The sequence below is a fragment of the Mixophyes fleayi genome, chromosome 10, assembly GCF_038048845.1.
Source record: "Mixophyes fleayi isolate aMixFle1 chromosome 10, aMixFle1.hap1, whole genome shotgun sequence".
Lineage (NCBI taxonomy): Eukaryota > Metazoa > Chordata > Amphibia > Anura > Limnodynastidae > Mixophyes > Mixophyes fleayi.
In genome coordinates, this window is record NC_134411.1 from 18,355,555 (window position 1) to 18,375,566 (window position 20,012).

Below are 20,012 nucleotides of genomic sequence, written 5' to 3' on the forward strand. Positions count from 1 at the left end.
AAATATTATAACGACGTAACTGGTTGCTTTTGCAATGTGCAGCATACCAGTAATACAAGCAATTGCTATCCCATCTAAGTAGTATACAGTTAGTCTGACTATTGGAAAACAATCATGATCAATAGCCAACTATGTAATGGGTCTCTACTACACTCAAGGTTAGACAACCTGTGTCTCTCCTGCTATTTTGGAACTATAAATACCGGTATGCTTATGGCTGGCAGAAAATGCTTAGACTTAGTGGCAAAATCATCACCATCATTGTTGTTTATTATTAGGTGCCACAGATTCTGCAGAACAGCTCTGTCAGCAATACACAATCAGACCATATTACAAATGGAGCACAAGAACCAACAATAGCAGAAGTCAGGACAAGAGGACAAGGAGGTGAGGACAGGAGATGGGAAGTAGAGAGGACCCTGCTTATAAGAGCTAAAATTCTAGAGGAAACAAACTGAGTCAGAGGGAGTGGAATGGACAGATGAAGCATGAATAGGGAGTTGTTTCAGGATGAAGCAGGGTAGGCACGCATGAAGGTTAAAGTTTTGAGGGAGAACATGAAAGTTTGGAGATTGTGGGCTAGTCTGGTCAGTCAGGGCAGGGAGTTCCAGAGGTGGGGAGCAGCATGGGCAGGTCCTGCAGACGGGAGTGTGAGGTGTTGATGGAAGAGTAGAAGAGGTGAAGGTCATCAGCAGAACAGAGTGGGAGTATATGGGAATATTTCTTGAAAAAGTTGGATGTGCACGAGGGAGAAGGCATTTAAAAGGATTTTATTGGTGAGGGTAAGCTTGAATTGTATGCTAGATTGAATGAAGAACTAATGGAGGGCTTTAAAGAGAGGCACAACAGAAGAGGAACATCAGGAGAGGAAGATTATACATGATGGCACATTTAGGACAGATTGCAGGGGCCTTATCTGTGATAGGCAGACCAGAGATTAGAAGATTGCAATAATCAAGTGGGCAGTGACATCCAGTGAGAAGAAATCATGAACATTGACAAAGTTTTTAAGGAGCAGGTGACAGGATTACACAACTGCGAAGACTAATTTGAGGGCGGAGCCAATGATGACCCCTCAGAAACATGCAAAGGTAACAGGGGAGAGGGTCTCATTAACAACTTTTGGACAAATGGGAGGAGGGGACTTAATTATAGGAATTGGAAAGATGGCTAGTTTTGTTTTTTTAATATGGTGAGCTTTAAGTAGGGTTCAGCCATCCAAGCGGAGATGTCAGAGAGGCAGTTGGACATGTGAGAGAGGAAAGAAGGGAGGGTAGGAAAGGTAGATTAGATTAAATTGAAGATCCAAAAGGCACTCGTGTTCAAACCATGTATCCCCACTCTCATACATTTGTCATGTCTGAAAACCCTCTGTAACACATAGATTGATTTAATATCCCTCAATTATTTCACAGAAAATAAAATTGATCACAAAATGTTAATCTGACACTAATTAAACACATCTTTAAATATTTGCCTATTAATTGTGCTGGTGTGGATAGTGGATATTTTTTATCTAATGGCTGGGTGATTTTGTTGTCTATTAAGTACAATAAAACAATCCTGTCTGTTCACTTTTTTTTTAATGTCATGTTTTAAATCATGTGACAATTGTGTACGATGCAGCACACTAAGGTGTGGATAAGGTTGTTACCTTTCAAAAGATTTTCTTTCAAAATCATGTATACATCCAAGAGTATACAGAACCAAATGTAGTGCCTGAAGCGCTAGCAACCAAACTTTTTAACCAATTACTGATAACCGGCATAATTCCTTGTGATTATAGAATGGCAATAACAGCAATAAGGAAACTTTAATTATTACAGTCTTATAAGTTTCAAACAAATGATGAAGAAATTATAAAAAAAAAAATTTTACTTTTTTTTTTGACTATTTAGTCAAAATTAATTACAAGATCCAAGGTTGTATGGGTTTGCTGCTTTGAGATTATGTCTAACAAATCTAGTAGAGTTTTTGTAACTTGGTAACTAGTAGATAGATCAGGGTGGATCAGTGTCTGTATCTCATTTAGAATTTAGCATGGCATGTGATGCGGTATACCAATATACATTAATTCAGAAACTGAATATAGCTAGATTTGACTCACAGTATAATGGATACAGATTTGGCTAAAGGACAAGAGACTGTGATAAAAATCAATACTGTAAACAGAGATGGAAGGCTGTGCCAGATTACTTAATGTATTCATTCATTATATTATTTGTGGTCTACTAAGGATGGGTTTATTTGCAGATGATACAAATATTTGTGACAGGGTAATAGGACAGAAGGAAATAAAGATGCATGGTGATATAGAGAAAATATAGGATTGGACATTGGTCTTGGCTTAAGCTGTGGATTCCTAAATTTAACACATCAAAATGTACTTATATAATTGAGTGAGAGTGTTATTGTGAACCTCCTGGAGTTTTTACTAAATCTGAGGTTCCTATCACACATTGGTACCTAGTCCCTAATAAGGGATCCAGTTAGGCCAGGTTACTACTCAGACACAACTGAGGGGAGAACAAACCAAAACTAGACATTAGGATTATCCAAAAGCAGCATGCGGAATGAATGGTGATGCAATGTTAATAATAACAGCGGGAATTGACCTTGTAGTTATGGTTTAAGATAATTCAAAGGTGAGAAAGCAGCATAGTCCATTAGTGGGAGTTTCCAGAAGATTACTTGGTTGTATAGGAAGGGGTATTAATAGCAGGAAGAGGGAGGTTATATTGCCACTTTATAGGTCACTGGTAAGACCTCTACTTGTGTGCAGGTCTGGAGGCCATATCTCCAAAAAGACAATGATAAAAATAGGAAAAAAAATCAGAAAAGGGCTAATAAAATGATGGCTAGGCTGCATGTTCAAACTCACCAGGCAAGAATTCAAGTTCTGAACGTGTAGAATTTGGAGAAGAGAATGAACAGAGGAGTTATGATAAAAACACTCACTTATATCAAAGTATTAATAGTGTTCAGGAAGGAAGTATTTTTTATATAAAAGCAGTAATTCTACAGCAAGGAGACTGAAATTAAAGGGAAGGACAAGGTAACATAAGGAAGAACTATTTTTTTAAAAATAAAAATAACATGGATGGGTCCAAGAAATAGTCTCCCAGGAGATGTGGTGGGGACACAAATATTGCTATTGTTAAGAGTTACCAAGTGTTCTCACATTACCTGTTGAAGGATGATCTATGTGAAATGCGTGGCAGGAGGATATGGAAAGGCTTAATTCATGATATGCTCATATTGCTTCTGTCTCTGTAATTGCAATCTTGTACTTTTATAATTTAAAATAAATTTAACACACCATCTATAGGAGAGTTTTTTTTTTGTTTCTTCCAGCGCTCATCCGTCTCCATTTTATTGTTAAGCATTAGATAGAAAATATAAAAATAATTCTGCAAACACCTACTCAGAAAGAAACACACAGAAACACACACACACACACACACACACACTGCAGACAAATGGACCTGTACATTCTTTTCTGCCACTATGTGTCTAGAATAAACATCTAATATATAAATGCTTAGTGGCGTGTCTTAGTCTGTCTGTGTGTGTGTGTGTGTGTGTGGAAAAAATAAAACCAAGCTGCAGCGCCACCTGCTGGGCGGAGTTATACACTGACCTACTAAATTCTTAGTGTGTGTGTAAAAAAGATTCAGAAAGGGCTGAAGTTTGGTATACTAAGATGTTTTTAATTTGTTAATTTAATTTGTTAATTGTTAAAAGTGTTTATAAAGATTTAAAAAATATATATATATATATTTCTTGAAGGAGAAGTGACAGTTGGGAGTGGTTGGTGGTTGCCGGGGGTGACAGTGGGGAGTGGTTGGTGGTTGCCGGGGGTGACAGAGTGAGAGGAGTGTGATACTCAGGACCGCTGAGAGAGATCCCTGTGTCTGGATAGACATCTGGATAGATGTGGCGATGAAAATGAAGGATGAGGTGATGGAGAAGAATGATGAGATGGTGACATGTGGACAAAACCACTTTAAAAAAGGGCGCTTACGTCGGGAAGTAACGCTCTTCCCCTGAGGAGGCCTGGGCTATGGCCTAAATGCATGACAAGAACCTTTTTAACACCTTAAGTAGCTTGATTTGACTAGAATGCATGAGTATCATGCACGGGTTAACTGGTAATTTTATAAAATGATATTGTGATTGGCATAAGAGATTATTTGTAATTAGCACACACCTTATATGACCTGGGAATTAAGTATCTCATTTCCTACGGGCTCACATAAATAAATGAATGCCCTATGGTATGAAATGTTTGTGACTGTATTTTTTTACATAATGGTAGAACTCTCAGTAGAGAAATGCTCATGAATCCTGTCCCTTTTGATAATCATCAAAACAACCATCAGGGACCAGAATTGATACTTTGCACATTCATATCAGAACTTCAAAGTATTGCTGATCAGGCCTCAAAAGGTATTTTTATGTGAAATCTAACATTTACATACGATTCATACAAATTCATTTCTGCTTTAAGGAACTCGGTGCTTGAATATAATAGAACTTTCAAAATTTATTTTTTTTATAGATATATATATATTTTAGTTAATATTTTCATGTTATGACAAACTGTAGATTTAGTTCAACAAAAACTTAACTTACTTGCTGGTAAGAAGAAATCCCACAAACAATAAATCTTAATTTATTACATTGCAAATATTAAAGTGCTCCAGTTGTCTACACATAACAGAATAATAACAAAAATAAACCAATGGAATAGCATATGTATTCATATATGCCAGTATGCAATAATCTTTTGGAGGACCACATAGGAATCATAAAGGGGTCATGTGCTTCCTTCATGATCAGAGTATTTTTTCTGTTGGTCCTCTGCTCTCTAATAATGGTCTGTATAGCATTGTTATGAACACGTTCCAGCTGCCATGACTTTGGGGGTGTTTGCTGTATGTATAAAAGGGGTTACATTCAGAATAGCACTTACTTGAGTTGCATAATCTGTGCCATGGGGAATTGGCTAAGAAGATGGACAACTTATCAATGTGACATGATTTCCTCAAAAACTCTGACAATTTCTCCATTTAAAACATAGGTTTTTAAGCAAACTCAAATGGGACAGCATTCATAAGGGCAGTGTGAATGCTAATGTGGGGGCGGAAATATCCCTTGGGTGATACCTAAGGCTTGTTCAAAATTATTCCTAAGCTTTGACCTGTCTTAGCTTTTCTCAGATATATCCCAGAGACATAACTTTCCCTCCAATAAACCAGTCATATCTTGCCGTACATTTAAATACCAAACATGATGAAATTTTGACAATGTGACATACCTTTTCCAAAGATTTGTGATTTTAACTGTTGATGGATACCACTCATACCTGTCATTCACAACCCTGGTGTGCTTTCTGCTCCTCAGTATGGAGTGCCACCTGGATTTCCCAAAATATGAATTATGAAGGTATTTTTCCTTTGAAACTCATATTTCTATATACCTGTATAAGCTTGCAAAATGCTGCCTTAGGCTGTAAGGATGTCCAGCTGTGACCGGCCCCACAAAGTCTATTCAGATGTCCAAGACTAACAGGAAGAGCTCTTTGAAGCTGCTACAGGCGACATAGTTATCTTCTCACACTGGGATGTGCAAAGCCATCAAATACATTTACATCAGACTCTCTGTCTTCACATTTTACACTTTAACAACTCAATTTATCCATGGATTCATTGGATATAACCTATTTACACTGCAGTTATGATTTATCCCTTATAAATAGCTGCAAGCTCTCTATGTTCACGACAAGCATGTTAGTTCATGGTTAGATAATGATGTTCTTTTACCAAGAAGCCATAGTACAAACTCGTGTTAAGAGTAAAGTGATCTGATGCTTCTACACAAAGGTAATGTGCGGCTCTCTTGAGGATCAAAGGCCATTTGTGACGACTGAAAAATCCTAAACAAAAATTAAGCCCACCATTGAAATCAAGCCAATATTAAGACTAATGAATTATTCACATGCTTATAAATGATATATAAACGCTACAATTCTTGAAGGCACTGTCCTATCCTGGTTCTCATCCTACCTATCTAATGTTTTTTTCAGTGTTAATTTCCCTGGATCCACCTCTGCTCCACTTCCTTTATCAGTTGGAATACCACAAGGCTCAGTCCTAGGTCCTTTGCTATTCTCTATCTATACCACTTCTCTTGGAAAACTAATGATCTCCTTTGGATTTCAGTATCATGTCTATGCGCATGATGCACAAATCTGTTTATAGTTTCCTGATCTCTCACCATCTGTGTTGTCTCGCATTACTGACTGTTTTCTGCCATTTCATCCATGCTGTCTTATCGCCAACTCAAACTCAATCTTTCAAAAACTGAATTAATAATATTCACAACTATCCTTTGTTCCCCACATCGACTCTATATCTAAATCATGTTACATACATCTATAGAACATTTCCAGAATACGCACATATCTCACACAAGACACTGCAAAAACCTTAATTCATGCACTCTTCATCTCCCGCATCGACTATTGCAATTCCCTCCTTACTGGTCTTCCCAAAATCAGATTTGAATCCCTAAAATCTATTTTGCACGCAGCTGCTGGATTGATGTTCCTTGCAAACCGTTCTTCCTCTGCTGAGCCACTCTGCCAGTGTCTACATTGGTTGCCTGTCTTTCAACTAATCCAATATAAAATTCTTCTACTAACCTTCAAGGCCATCAACTGTCACTCACCGGACTGTGAGTGCTTCTTCCCGGACATTTAGGAACCGTGGCCGTCCTCCATCCTGAGGGATTGCGCATGCGCAGCCCTTTCTAAACCTTCAGTGTATGTTCCTTTAACTTAATTGGCAGATCAGGCAACACTCCCTATATTAAGCACCTGTGGTCAACACCACGTTGCCTGATCTTGGAGTCTCATTCCCCATGAGTCTCTGAAGGTGTTCCTGTGTTTCCTCGTTTATTCAGCCCAGCTGATTCCTGTGGTTTCCAAACCACTTCTACCTCTGTGGTTTCCAAACCACTTCTACTACTGTGGTTCCCATACCACAGCTACCCCTCTGTGTATCATCGTGACTGTGAGCTGATTCCTATCCGCTGCCTCCGTGCACTACAGTCTTCTAACCACTTCAACTCTACCGTGTATTATTGGGACTGTTAGCTGATGCCTATCCGCTGCCTCCGTGCACTACAGTCTTCCATCCACATCCACTCACCTGTTCATCATCGTGACTGTTAGCTGATTCCTATCCGCTGCCTCCGTGCACTACAGTCTTCAACCTGCAACTCGTCTGTGTTTCATCATCGTGACTGTTAGCTGATTCCTATCCGCTGCCTCCGTGCACCACAGTCTTCAACCTGCAACTCGTCTGTGTTTCATCATCGTGACTGTTAGCTGATTCCTATCCGCTGCCTCCGTGCACTACAGTCTTCAACCTGCAACCCATCTGTGTTTCATCGTGACTGTTTGGCTGATTCCTATCCGCTGCCTCTGTGCGCTTCAGTCTTCAGTTCTTGTCAACTCTCCCGTGTTTCCTTGAGACTGCTGCCACTATTGCTACCCGCTACTCTCCGTGATCAACAGTTCCAGTTCAACTCTGCTCTCCCGTGTCCCATCGTTACTGCACCTGCTGGTTGCTATTGGCTACCTCCGTGTTTCCGCAGAGACCCGCTGCTGCTACTCCTCAGCGCTACTCATCCATCTACTGCTGATCCGCTCTCCACGCTTTCCTGTGTTCCCTGCTGGTCTACCTACCTGTGCGCTGCACCTACTAGACCACCGCTTCACCCATCCAGGGACTTTGCATCCTGCCGGCCTCCTGCCGTTCAGGTATCTCTGCACTCCTGTCTGACTGCCTGCTTCTGAACCACGGTATGCATACTTCTCATTGACTGTGCTGTGTATTGCATACCTTGCTGGACTGTGTTGGTTCTCCTCTGGAGTTTGCTATCCGCTGAGTCTATTGCCATCATTGACTGTGTTATCTCGTGCGGGATTACTTCAAGAGACTTTCTATATTGGCAGTGCTGTTCAGTCATATATACATATATATTGTGCATATTACTGTGGATCAAAGTTAAGGTGCCCGTGTATATCTTGTGTTGCAGTCTCTCCCCGTGCACCTCCTCACATATATATTCAGTGGTACAACTTGCTAGTGGCAGACCACTGACCCCTGTTTCCAGTTTCACCTGTTCCAGTATCCTCTCACATAGCAGTGGTACAACTTGCTAACGCAGACCACTGACTCCCCGGATACCTCCACTTGGATTCCATTCCTTCACTCTGACAGCGGTACAACTTGCTATCCGCAGACCGCTGACTCTCATCACCTCCTCGTTTCTGTTGGACATTCCTCCTCACTATAGCAGTGGTACAACTTGCTACCGCAGACCACTGACTACCTTCACGTGTCCTTTGTCCATACAGTTCCTCGTGTATTATTACCATCATATTGCCAGTGCTGCTAGTCATAGACTTTCCTGAGCATCTCATCATCTGCTATTTCCTGTTCCGTGATCACCCTGCTACCAGAGTACCATATTACCACCTATACTGCTCTGGTAGGCCTATCACCTGGTGATCCCTGGGTAAAGACTCCTAGTGCCCGTGACATCAACAAACTTGCACCGACATACATCTTCTCACTTGTCTCAAAATATCTCCCAACTCGACATCTCCATTCTACACAAGATCTTCATCTCTCTTCCACTCTCATCACATCCTCCCATTCCTGGTTACAGGACTTTTTTTGGGCTGCACCCACTTTGTGGAATGCCCTCCAGGCTTCAAACCTTCAGGCGTTCTCTGAAAAACCACCTCTTCAGACACACTGATGATATTCCTCAACCAGCATCTTAATCTCCCTAGGTTACTTTATCACACAGCCCACTCAATACTTTTTACATTTGCATTCTAGCTGGACCAATATGTAATATGATGTAGCACGTATCCTTGTGTTTCAAACTCCCATTGCCCCATAGATTGTAACCTTGCGAGCAGGGCATCTTACCTCTCTACCTGTATGTATTACCCAGTATTGTTTTATTAATGTTTGTTTCCCATTGTAAAGGGCTACAGAATTTGCTGGTGCTATATAAATAAATGTTGATGATGATGACTCCAGAGTTTTTAATAATAATAATAATAATAATAATAATAATGATGGCCAGTGTTTTAACATTCCATTATTGATTTTACCACTTGTGTAGAAGTAAGAAGTGTCCAGAGTGAATTCTTCTGTGATTGGAAATGAACTTTTACCAGTGACTCTCAATAGTGCAAAATCCACTTTGCAATCACAAAGGGGTTTTCTTTGGTGGAACTCACATTAAATATGATAAATCACAGCCTTTAATTATACAAATGTTGACTCCTTCATATTCCCAGCATCAGCAAGCTTTAGGATCAGCATAGTCTCACAGGCCCAAGATACACAGGCAAAATATATTTTATATAAAAAGGAAAATGGTGAAAAATAGCATAAAACCCTTTTACATTATTATTATTATTATTATTATTATTATTATTATTATACATTAAAAACTTCTCCTACACACTCACATAGGGAAGTATGTATATTATCTCAAAATACAAATGAGGTGGTTGTGCCTACTAGAAATCCAGACATTGGAGAGCAGATGCAGTAAAGTGTTTTTAGAGGTACCAGACAGCTCTCATTCTTTCACTCCAAAATGGAGACGTTCATACACCTGGTGGAAGTCCAAGTCTACTCAAAATAAATATATATTGTAGCACGTGCATCCTTCTAGTGACACAGACACCTTCAAGCGATTCACAAGTGATCAATTTCTTAATTCAAATCAAACGGTACTTTTATTGTTGCATCACAATAAACAGCATCATTTGTCAGGACGACACCTGACAACCTAACACTTACTAGTCCCAGCTTCCCTTTCTGGTCAACGGCCACTAGATGGCGTTGGTCGCAATGCACAATTGCACAACACAGGTTTATATGTTTGAGACTCCTCCCACAGCCCTGGTTTGACGGACAGGCAATACTTCCACTTTGCCTTTAAAAGGAAGTCTCCTAAAGTGCTCTTTAGCTTATGTTCATTTCAGACACACCTTGTCAGGCTGTTATTTCTGTGAAAAAATAACTTTCAAAGCATGTAAGATAAATCACATTTTACATTTCTACTTTTTCACTCATGTCTCAAACCTGTATATCTCTGAACCTAGGTGCACTTCTATACCTGTCTGTAACAGTCTGCAGTCTTTAGTTAGAGACTTTTAGATGAATAGCTGCTTCCTTTCTTACAGGCATGTGGAAAACCATTTCCTTTGTCACATATCCCTCCCTCTTGCGTCACCAAGCAGGGTGCCGCGGACCTCGCCAGGAGTGCATCTCTGTGAATGAGAGTCTTTGCAATAGTTTTGTCGGCCTTACTTTTTAGGGCTTGAGATAAAAAGGGTTCTATTGCCTTTTTAATGTCCTCACAATTACGCCTACCAGCACACTAACAGGGACCTTATCTTCACACCATCTGAGAACCCTTTTCTGAAACGGCCTGTCCTCTTTCCAAGCATAGCTCCTTCTTTTTGTAAAAAGAGGCTTATGAACCCTTTCTAACTGTGGCTGTACTGAGACATTGGGGTAGGTTTTCTGGCACAGCGCATAAGCCCTACAAAACTATTTGGTAATGCTTAGCATTACCTGTTAAGATTGCTACTGCTTCTGTCAAATTAGGTTCCATGCTACCGCTACAATATCAAGATTTTGCTGATGTTTTCCAAAAAAATTGCATACTCTACCACCACATCGCTCATATGACTGCACTATTTATATTCAGCCCAGTTGTAAATTTCCTAAGACTTGTTTATATCCTCTTTATGTGGAAAAGACTAAAGTCATGGAAGACTAGATTTCAGAGAACCTGAAGATATGGTTCATTATACCTCCTCACTCACCCCTTGGTGCAGGATTTTTCTTTGTCAAACAGAAAGATGGAGATTTACGACCTTGCACTGATTAAAGATGTCTGAATCAGATCACCATTAAAAACAAATATACACTGTCATGAATTTCCCAGTTGTTTTGTAAGGTGCTTCTGTATTTTCTAAAACAGATTTACGTGGAGCATAAAATGTAATACTCATTCGGAAGGGTAATGAATGGAAGACCGATTTTAATACTCATTCCGGACATTATGAGTATTGTTTTATGGCGTTTAGTCTTTCTAATGCACCAGCCGTTTTCTAGGACTTGATCAATGATGTACTACGTGAATATCTGAGTAAATTTGTCATAGTGTATCTGGATGACATCTTGATCTACTCTAGACCTTTGTCTCAACACGTGAACAAGTCAGTTTGGTATTACAGAAACTAAGAAAGAATCACTTATATGACAAATTGGAGAAGTGTGAGTTTGAAGTCTCCACAGTAGCATTTTTGGGGTATTTCATTTCTGCCAACGGATCTATGATGGATGAAGTCCTAGCCATCATGAATTGGAGTTTTCCCAGTAGTCAAAAAGCCATTTGAAGGTTTCTCAGGTTTGTCAATTATTATCAAAGATTAATTTGCAAATTTTCAACCATATTGGCACCCATTACTCTATTGACAAAGAATGGAACTGCTATTGAAGCAATCGATATTCTCAAAAAGACCTTTGATTCTGCTCCCATATTTAAGTATCCAGATACAGAGCTGTCTTTAATAATTGAAATGGATGTTTCCGATATTGGTATAGGGGCAGTTCTGTCACAAGTGTCTGGGGTTGACAGGAAGTTACACCCCTGTGCATTTTTTTCCAAGAAATTCTCAGCGGCAGAGATTGATTATGATGTGGGAAATTGCAAGTTGTTGGCCATTAAATGGGCATTCGAAGAATGGAGACATTTGTTTGGAAGGCGCTAAGCAATCCTCTTTCAGGGATTCAAAGACCACATTTTCTTGCTCTCTCTGTTATTTTAAATTCCACACTTGTTTTACAAGACAGCAGTTTTCCTCTGCAAACATTTTATAAGCAATCATACTGTTCCCTGGTCACATAATCTGATGCAGGTGACATCAGGTTTGTGCAGAGAGCATGAGATTTTTCAACTTCATCTCCACTCTGCAAACTCCCATGTTGGTTTTCCAATGTTTCCGGTGGGACTCAATTGCAGACACACCTGTTTGGAAACTTTTTTTCTGGCATATTTTTGACTTTCTCTTGCCCATCTTGGCTGAAGAAAATTTGAGTGACTCGAAGGATGCCGATCGGTATTTAGCATCTTGTAATTCACCTGCAATCAGCTCAGCTGTTGCTTCTGCCTTGGGAGAGAATGTAATGGCTGAAGAGGTAAAGGTGGCTCTTTATTCCCAAAAGCCCTCCAAGGCCCCTGGCCCAGATGGGTTTTCCATGGTCTATTATAAAACATTTTCGTGATCTCTGACCTCTCAGCTTGTCCAGCTTTTCAATCACATTTTTCAGGGAATAAGTTCCATCCTGACTCGTTTAGGTCTAAAATTGTTCTAATCTCCAAACCAGATAAAAATCGTACACTATGTTTTAGTTTTCAGCACATATCACTATTGAACACGGATATGAAATTGTTTGCAACAATCCTTGCAATGAGACTGAACAAGGTCTTGCCCACTCTGATAGACCCGAATCAAGTTGGATTTATAACCCATAGGCAGGCATCGGATAGCACTCGTTGAGCTATTGACCCTATGCATTTTGCTGTTTCCAGTAAACTCCCGCCGGTCGTGTAGACCTTAAATGCCGAGAAGGCATTCAACCAAATTTCATGGCATTTATGTTCTCTACGTTAGAAACTTTTAAATTCTAGGAGGCTTTTCAACGTGCTATCCAAGCCTTGTATACTAATCCCTCATAAATTGCTTTAGCGAATTTGCAGGACTCAAATCCATTTCAGCTTAACAATAGTTTATAGGCAAGGGTGCCCCTTATCCCTGTTGATCTTTGCCCTTTGTATTGGATTCTTACCTGCACAAATTAGGTCTAACTTTGATATTACTGGGATTACATTGGGCAGCTGTCACTATATCATTTCCCTGTTCACAGACAATCTATTAATCACATTAACCGACCTGATGCATTCTATTCCTCACCTTTTAGCAGTCCTCCAATGATATGGCTCCCTGTTGGGTTACAGGGTTACATGGTTAACAACTCCAAGTCCAAAGCACTAGCAATTAATGTCCCCATCTTGTTAGGGAGAGCCTGGAATTATCATTTCAATTTCAGTGGTGTCCACAGGCTATTCGATACCTTGGGGTGCAACTCTCTAGGACCTACTCCAAGCTTTACCAACTGAACTATGTACCAATGTTTCAAATTTTATTGAAAGATCTTGCCTAGTGGAGACATCTGTATTTATCATGGTTCAGGAGAATTAATGCCCTCAAGATGAAGAGTAGGCAACCTCCCGGACACTTGTGAAGGATGTCATTAAGCCTCGCACCCTGCTATTCAATTCCGGAAAAAAAAAATCGATTTTGTAGGGGCCGGGGCTATAGTGACTTCATCACGCCCTCCTACACTTGTCACATGACATGTTCTCTGAGATCTCCCAGAGGACAGGTTTCAAAAGTTGGCAAGTATGCAATAGACAAACTATAAGGTCCTGTTTTTCCTGTTTTGGACATTTTTTATACTATTTATCTGTGTCTCGTTGATACAAACACAGATAATTAGCTGCTGCAAGCTTATAAAGCATTGTATGTCTTTGAACTTTAAATACTCTGCTATAAAGCAAGGACAGACATTGAAAGTGCAATGTGACAGCAGAGCTAAGATTGGTATGCACAAAGATTCCACACAAAGAAATACATGTATTCTTTAATTATGTTACAATGGTAAATGTTCCCATGTTATGCCTGGAAGGTCTTTTATAATATAATGCAATCTAATGTGCAGATTTTTGAACTCGGGTCCTTGAGAAGACATTATTTTAGCACCTTTGATTCCAGAAAAAAAAGTGCATTTTGCTTTTGTTCATGAACCCATTCATATGTGTATCAGATTGTTAAAGGGCTCAAATATTTCATCAGTGACATTATCAACGTACTGGTCCAGAAACATTAAGGCTGGCATAACTAATGTCTTGTGCATTTTTTTAAAAAGCGCACATAATTTGGACTATATGCACGTCCGTATTCAACTATAAGTTGCTCTGAAGAGACATCTCTTGTTGAATATGGAGGTAGGTACGATCTGCATATACAGCATTTGCTGTATTGAGACAGGCACAATACACTGCAGGATACGTATAATACATTGGTGGAATATAAAGTCCAAGCAGAACACACTAAAAAAATTATTGTCACCTGTTAATAATATAGTCATTAATGAAAAAAAAAATTTTTTATCCATGAAATAAATTTGAGGATGTTATTAATGTCTATTGTGCATAAAATTAATTTTTACAGGTGCTCTTGATTAAAAACACATGTTCTAGCATGTATACACGGTGCCCTCACTATTACTCGGCACTTACACCTGTCCTGTAGCTGGTGCAAGTGGTACAACTGAAAAGTGAGGAGGGCTCTACCATGGCACTCCCTTACCGTAGTGACTGCGTGCATACACTCCCATCCTCTTACGTTCTGCCGATGAAATCATCTTAGTCCCATTCCTGTCAACCCCATAGTAAATGAATTTACTTTTGCCTACTATTGAAGTTTACTTTCCTTTGTAATCTTTTAATTAAAAAAAGTTTTGAGAGCTTTAATGCAAAAGAAATCAAATTTAAGTAGTGCAAAAAAACCACAGAGGCAGATTCAATTGTCCTTCGCACTACTACAGACGTTGCAGTAATAGTGTGCGGAATTACCGTTAATGTAGTAATTTCAGCTGCGGCTTTTTGCATGCGGCTCAGGGAGCCACGAGCAGAAAGCAGGCTTAAAATGACCGTATTAACGGTATTAGCTTTAACGCTGCGTTACTCGCAGTTAAATTGAATCTGCCCCACGGTGTTACCGATGTCGTCCAACCTTTGCTGGAGGAACTGCAGGGAGTGTCCAATTATTTCTCAATTTTGGAAATTGAATACTAGATTCAATTGAACACACAACTAAAGTCCAGATAACAAGTAACCCCGTGAAGACTGCACATCCTAGTGGGTTCTTGGAAATCACCTAGGCAGTTTGTTGCAATCAAAAAGCAGTTTATTCTGTAGATGGCAATACAGACAGGTGGATATACAACCACCAGACAAATGCGATTCTTCGGAGGTACAGCATAGTTATGTGATGGAAGCATAGTTGCTAGTCACCAATCCATGGATATCGTCAGTACAGTCAAGAAACAGATTATACCCCTTCAATATCCCCACGGTGCTGGAGCTAATGGTTGGTGAACTGGGGTGGTAGTCAGGTTAGGATAGGCGTGTCAATGAAAAGGCATAAACCTGAGAGTCCTCCTCCATTTTGATTGGGGACTGTTCGCTCCCTGTGTAGAAGCTGCCTAGGAGTCTAATCCAGGGATACTAGTATATCAATAACCTAAACAGGAGAGATTTGATAACATTATCCATGCGTAGCCCAATTGTTTAACCCAGACATCTTGCCCTCACTTATCCTTGACGTTATTTAAGAATACCTTGTCTGGCTGGTGTAACCATGTTCCTATTAACATAAATAAACACAGCATACAATAATATATGTTAAACAAATGCACAAGAACAATAAATGCAAATAAACTGTAGGGCAGTGAAGTATTAAGTTCATATTATGCAGATAGAATGATGACTCACAAGTGTCCGTTTGCTTTATTCACATGAATTCAAAAAATCGCTCTGCATGGTTTTACACGCCCTAATTGTATTATTGAACAAATCTGTAAAGCCCCTTTATAGCAGATTGATAGAGAAACTTCTCATGCATTTTTGAAAAGCTGCTAAATACCATATTGCAAAGGATTGAAAGAAACCAGCCATCCTTGCAAGAAATGCAGTTCTCACCTAAATTTGGTACACTGGAGTATATCTCATTTCTGAGATTGAAAGTAGAATAATACAAGACGACACAGACATTAGAGGAAATCCTGACCTCAAGCTAGATAAAATATTTTAAGCAATATAGCCTGTTCTTTGTCCCTCAAAACCAAAAGGAATATTTTAATAAGTGCCAGGATCACCGAACAAACTTGCAGATGTATCAGGTTGTTGCAATTCCTTCTTTTATTTAGTCTTGCAATTGACTTAAACTATGTAAGTACCATAGTCACTTTTCCGTGACTCCATGCTACAGTAGCTCTAACATCGTAAGAATTATTTTTATAGCAGATGTTGTGGAGGAGGAAGACAAGGTCTCCCAAATGGTTTCCACTACTTTCACCAGAGCTGAGCCAGCTTACTTTGCTACTTTGCTTCTTTGGGGACAAGCACGTTGGCAGGCTTTGAGGTTTCCCCAGTCAGTGGAGCAGATAGCTCTGGTTAGATGACATTTACACTGGGAATTTCTCAACTACTGAACTTATAATAGTTTATAAGGAAAGAAACTGGTTTTATAGTCAGTACTTCTGAAGAGAGAGGATAAGTAAACCAAATATTTAGCTTTGAAAAACAGCAGCTTAGGGGTTTTAAAATGCAATTATCAAACTGAAAACAATTTTCGATATTTTCCAGAATGGTTTGGCCTCTTTGCATCTATACTTGTGGGTAGATTTACTTAAGCTTATTCTTCATCATCATCATCACCATTTATTTATATAGCGCCACTGATTCTGCAGTGCTGTACAGAGATCTCATTCACATCAGTCCCTGCCCCATTGGAGCTTACAGTCTAAATTCCCTAACACACACACAGACAGACAGAGAGAGAAAGAGAGAGAGACTAGGGTCAATTTTGATAGCAGCCAATTAACCTACTAGTGTGTTTTTGGAGTGTGGGAGGAAACCAGAGCACCTGGAGGAAACCCACGCAAACACAGGGAGAACATACAAACTCCTTACAGATAAGGCCATGGTCGGGAATTGAACTCATGACCCCAGCGTTGTGAGGCAGGTGTGCTAACCACTTAGCCACTGTGCCCCTTCTAAAAACTAAAAGTGGAGATGTTGTTCATAGCAAACATTCAGATTCTAGCTATCGTTTATCTAGATTGTACAACACCTCCACTTTTTCTTTTTCGAAGCTTTATTAAATCTACCCCTTGGACTCTCTATCATGCAGAATCCATAAAAAACACTGAAAATATTCAAAACATAATGGATTCAGCCAGGCACTTGGTAGCAATTATTGTTACATCATTACATTTTATGGAATTTCTTGTATTTTGTAAACTGTGCTCTGAGTGCCATTACCTATTTAAATGTATCCTAAAAGTATTCTTATTACTATTCATATATAAAATATCAACTTGCTGTTTGTGCTGCAGCTTGACTATATGCTGCACATGGACTTGCCCTTGCTTTCAATGGTACAGTTTTTCAAGAATTGGATTTTTCGACTGATGCAGTTTATATTTTCATAGTCATTTTAATTTTATTTTGCATGCAGTTTTCAGACAGTTAATTAGGGATCTAGAGTTCACCCTTAGTTTAAAAAGTAAACATAAGCGTTACAGCAAAACAACATGCAGATAATTATGATTCATGAAAGATAGAGTTCTGCTAAGTGTTTTTTAGCAGCAAACATTTGAGCTATTGAAAGTTGCAGACCAGTGGGGAATTTTGAGCCATTCATTTGAGATAAATTGACATTCCAGTATTGGCTTCGCACTGTTTCAGTGCTCTTTCTTAACGAATCTTACTTTCTTATCTTATTCTTTCGAATCTTAATTTTATCTACTATATATATTGTGCTACAAGCACAATGTTGGTGATGCACACGCAAAAAATCCTTGCTTGTACTTTGCTTTTATTGTCAGGATGGCAAAGTAGCTCATAACACAAAAGTGCCACACACTTTCTTGTGACACTAATGCTAAATAAACTAAGACCATCTGCCTGGTCACCAGTCAACTTGTTCGGCATCAGTCACACTGCATAATGAACAACTCAAGACAAGAAATGGAGGGCTTACTGATAGTATTTTCCCTCGACAACTTTGAAAAGAGACTTGACAGAAATGCGACTCATCAACAGGCTGCCGGGCCAAAATGACGTCACTTTAGAGAGCAACACTCTCATTCCTGGTATTAAGGTGGTCATTTAAGGAGGTGCCGGGTGTACCGGCGATACAATGTTCTTTTTACAAGCCATTCTACATTGTATCACAGGTACACCCGGCGCATCCTTAAATGACCACCTTAATACCAGGAATGAGAGTGTCGCTCTCTATAGTGACATAATTTTGGCCAGACGTCCTGTTGATGCATTGCATTTTTGTCAAGTCTCTTTTCCAAGCTGTCGGGGGAAAACACTATCAGTAAGCCCTCCATCACTTGTCTCATGTAAGGCAAATTGCTGTTGGGGTTTATGTACTTGGTATTTAGTACCCAACCAGTTTTATCACAAAGTAAACTATGTAAAGATGTACAATCAATGATCCCAGATGAGTTCAGCTTACATTACCATTAACATTTAGAAACCATATATTAGCAAATAGTCACAGAGATAACTATGATGAGTCAGAATAATCAGCTTTCTATAACAAGCTTAATATGTGCATTGCCACAGTTTTCAGTCTACAGCTTAAGGCTTATCACTTATAATGCACAGTGTGCAGCATACAAATATTATCTATAATTACCTGTTTCTAATGGAATATCCATCTTGTTGAATGATCTCATCATTTTAGAATAATGCCAGTTTAATAAACATATATTACTGTTTGTGAAACAAGCACACTTTAGATGTAGTATGAAAGGGTCTTTAAAGAAAGAAAAAGCATCTGCAAATGTAAATCTTCACATTCCAGATTGTCACATGTATTTTAATATATTGTCAGTTCAGTTAGAAATACAAGAATTGTAACCTTTGCTATGAAACACAGTTCTTTATCAAAGAGCAATGTATGAAAGTACTCCTAGACAATGTAAAAAGTCTTTACATAACAGTACTCTATGCACATTTGAGGGTATATTTACTAAAGTGTGTAAAAAGTGGAGATGTTGCCGATAGCAACCAATCAGATTCAAGTTATCATTTATTTAGTACAGTCTACAAAATGACAGCTAGAATCTGATTGGTTGTTATAGGCAATATTTCCACTTTTTCAAACCCACAATTTAGCAAATATAACCATTTAACTGGGAACTTCTGCTGGAACAATTGTTGGAAAACTAAAGGTAAGGCAGGATATGCTGCCCTATCTTACTTGCTACCTGGCTCATAGGGGTATATTTCCTAATTGTGGGTTTTAAAAAGTGGAGGTGTTGCCTATAGCAATGAATCATTTTGTAGAATATACTAAATAAATGATAACTAGAATCCGATTGGTTGCTATAGGCAAAATCTCCACTTTTTAAAACTCACAGTTTAGTAAACATACCGCCTGGTTGGGTGGCCATGGCAATCCAAAGATTGCCAGTTGAGAAAATATGACAGATCCTCCTCACTTTTGACTCTACAGAAGTTATTCCCACAGCTCCTCAACAGAGTGCTCAAAACAAGATTGTAATGGAGACGGCTATACTGGTACCAATCTTAGGTTGACCACCTGATTTCCTCTCTAGTAGAAAATATATTTAATACAGTAAAGTGTTAGTATCTAAAATATTTTGATACATTGTAAATAAAACTAAGCACAACAATTTATTATATCACTTGCAAAAAGCACTTGACTATGTGTTTTGCTTACATAACTCATGGACTTGTGTATTTGTAGTATAATTTATCTCTTGGATTTTAATTTTGAATATTGAAATAACAGAGTCTGGAAATCACTATGCTGTGGTATAATAATCATTTCCTTTTTATGAACTACTTGTTAATAACAAAATTATAAGTGTCATACTTCAAATCCTACTATGTAATTTCCTTTGTTTATCATCTTGTCCTTGGTACTGTTTGTAAATAAATCCCATGTTTATTTATGTATGCATGTATTCAATGTTTGAATATAATTAGAAGTCCGGAGGGCTTTTGGA

General features: G+C 38.9%; 1 protein-coding gene across 2 annotated transcripts in view; it reads left to right on the forward strand.

The window, feature by feature from the left end:
* The window catches only part of LUZP2 (leucine zipper protein 2), a 462,788-nt gene that overhangs the window by 379,854 nt on the left and 62,922 nt on the right, over window positions 1–20,012 (forward strand). The gene's annotated exons all lie outside the window — the stretch shown is intronic.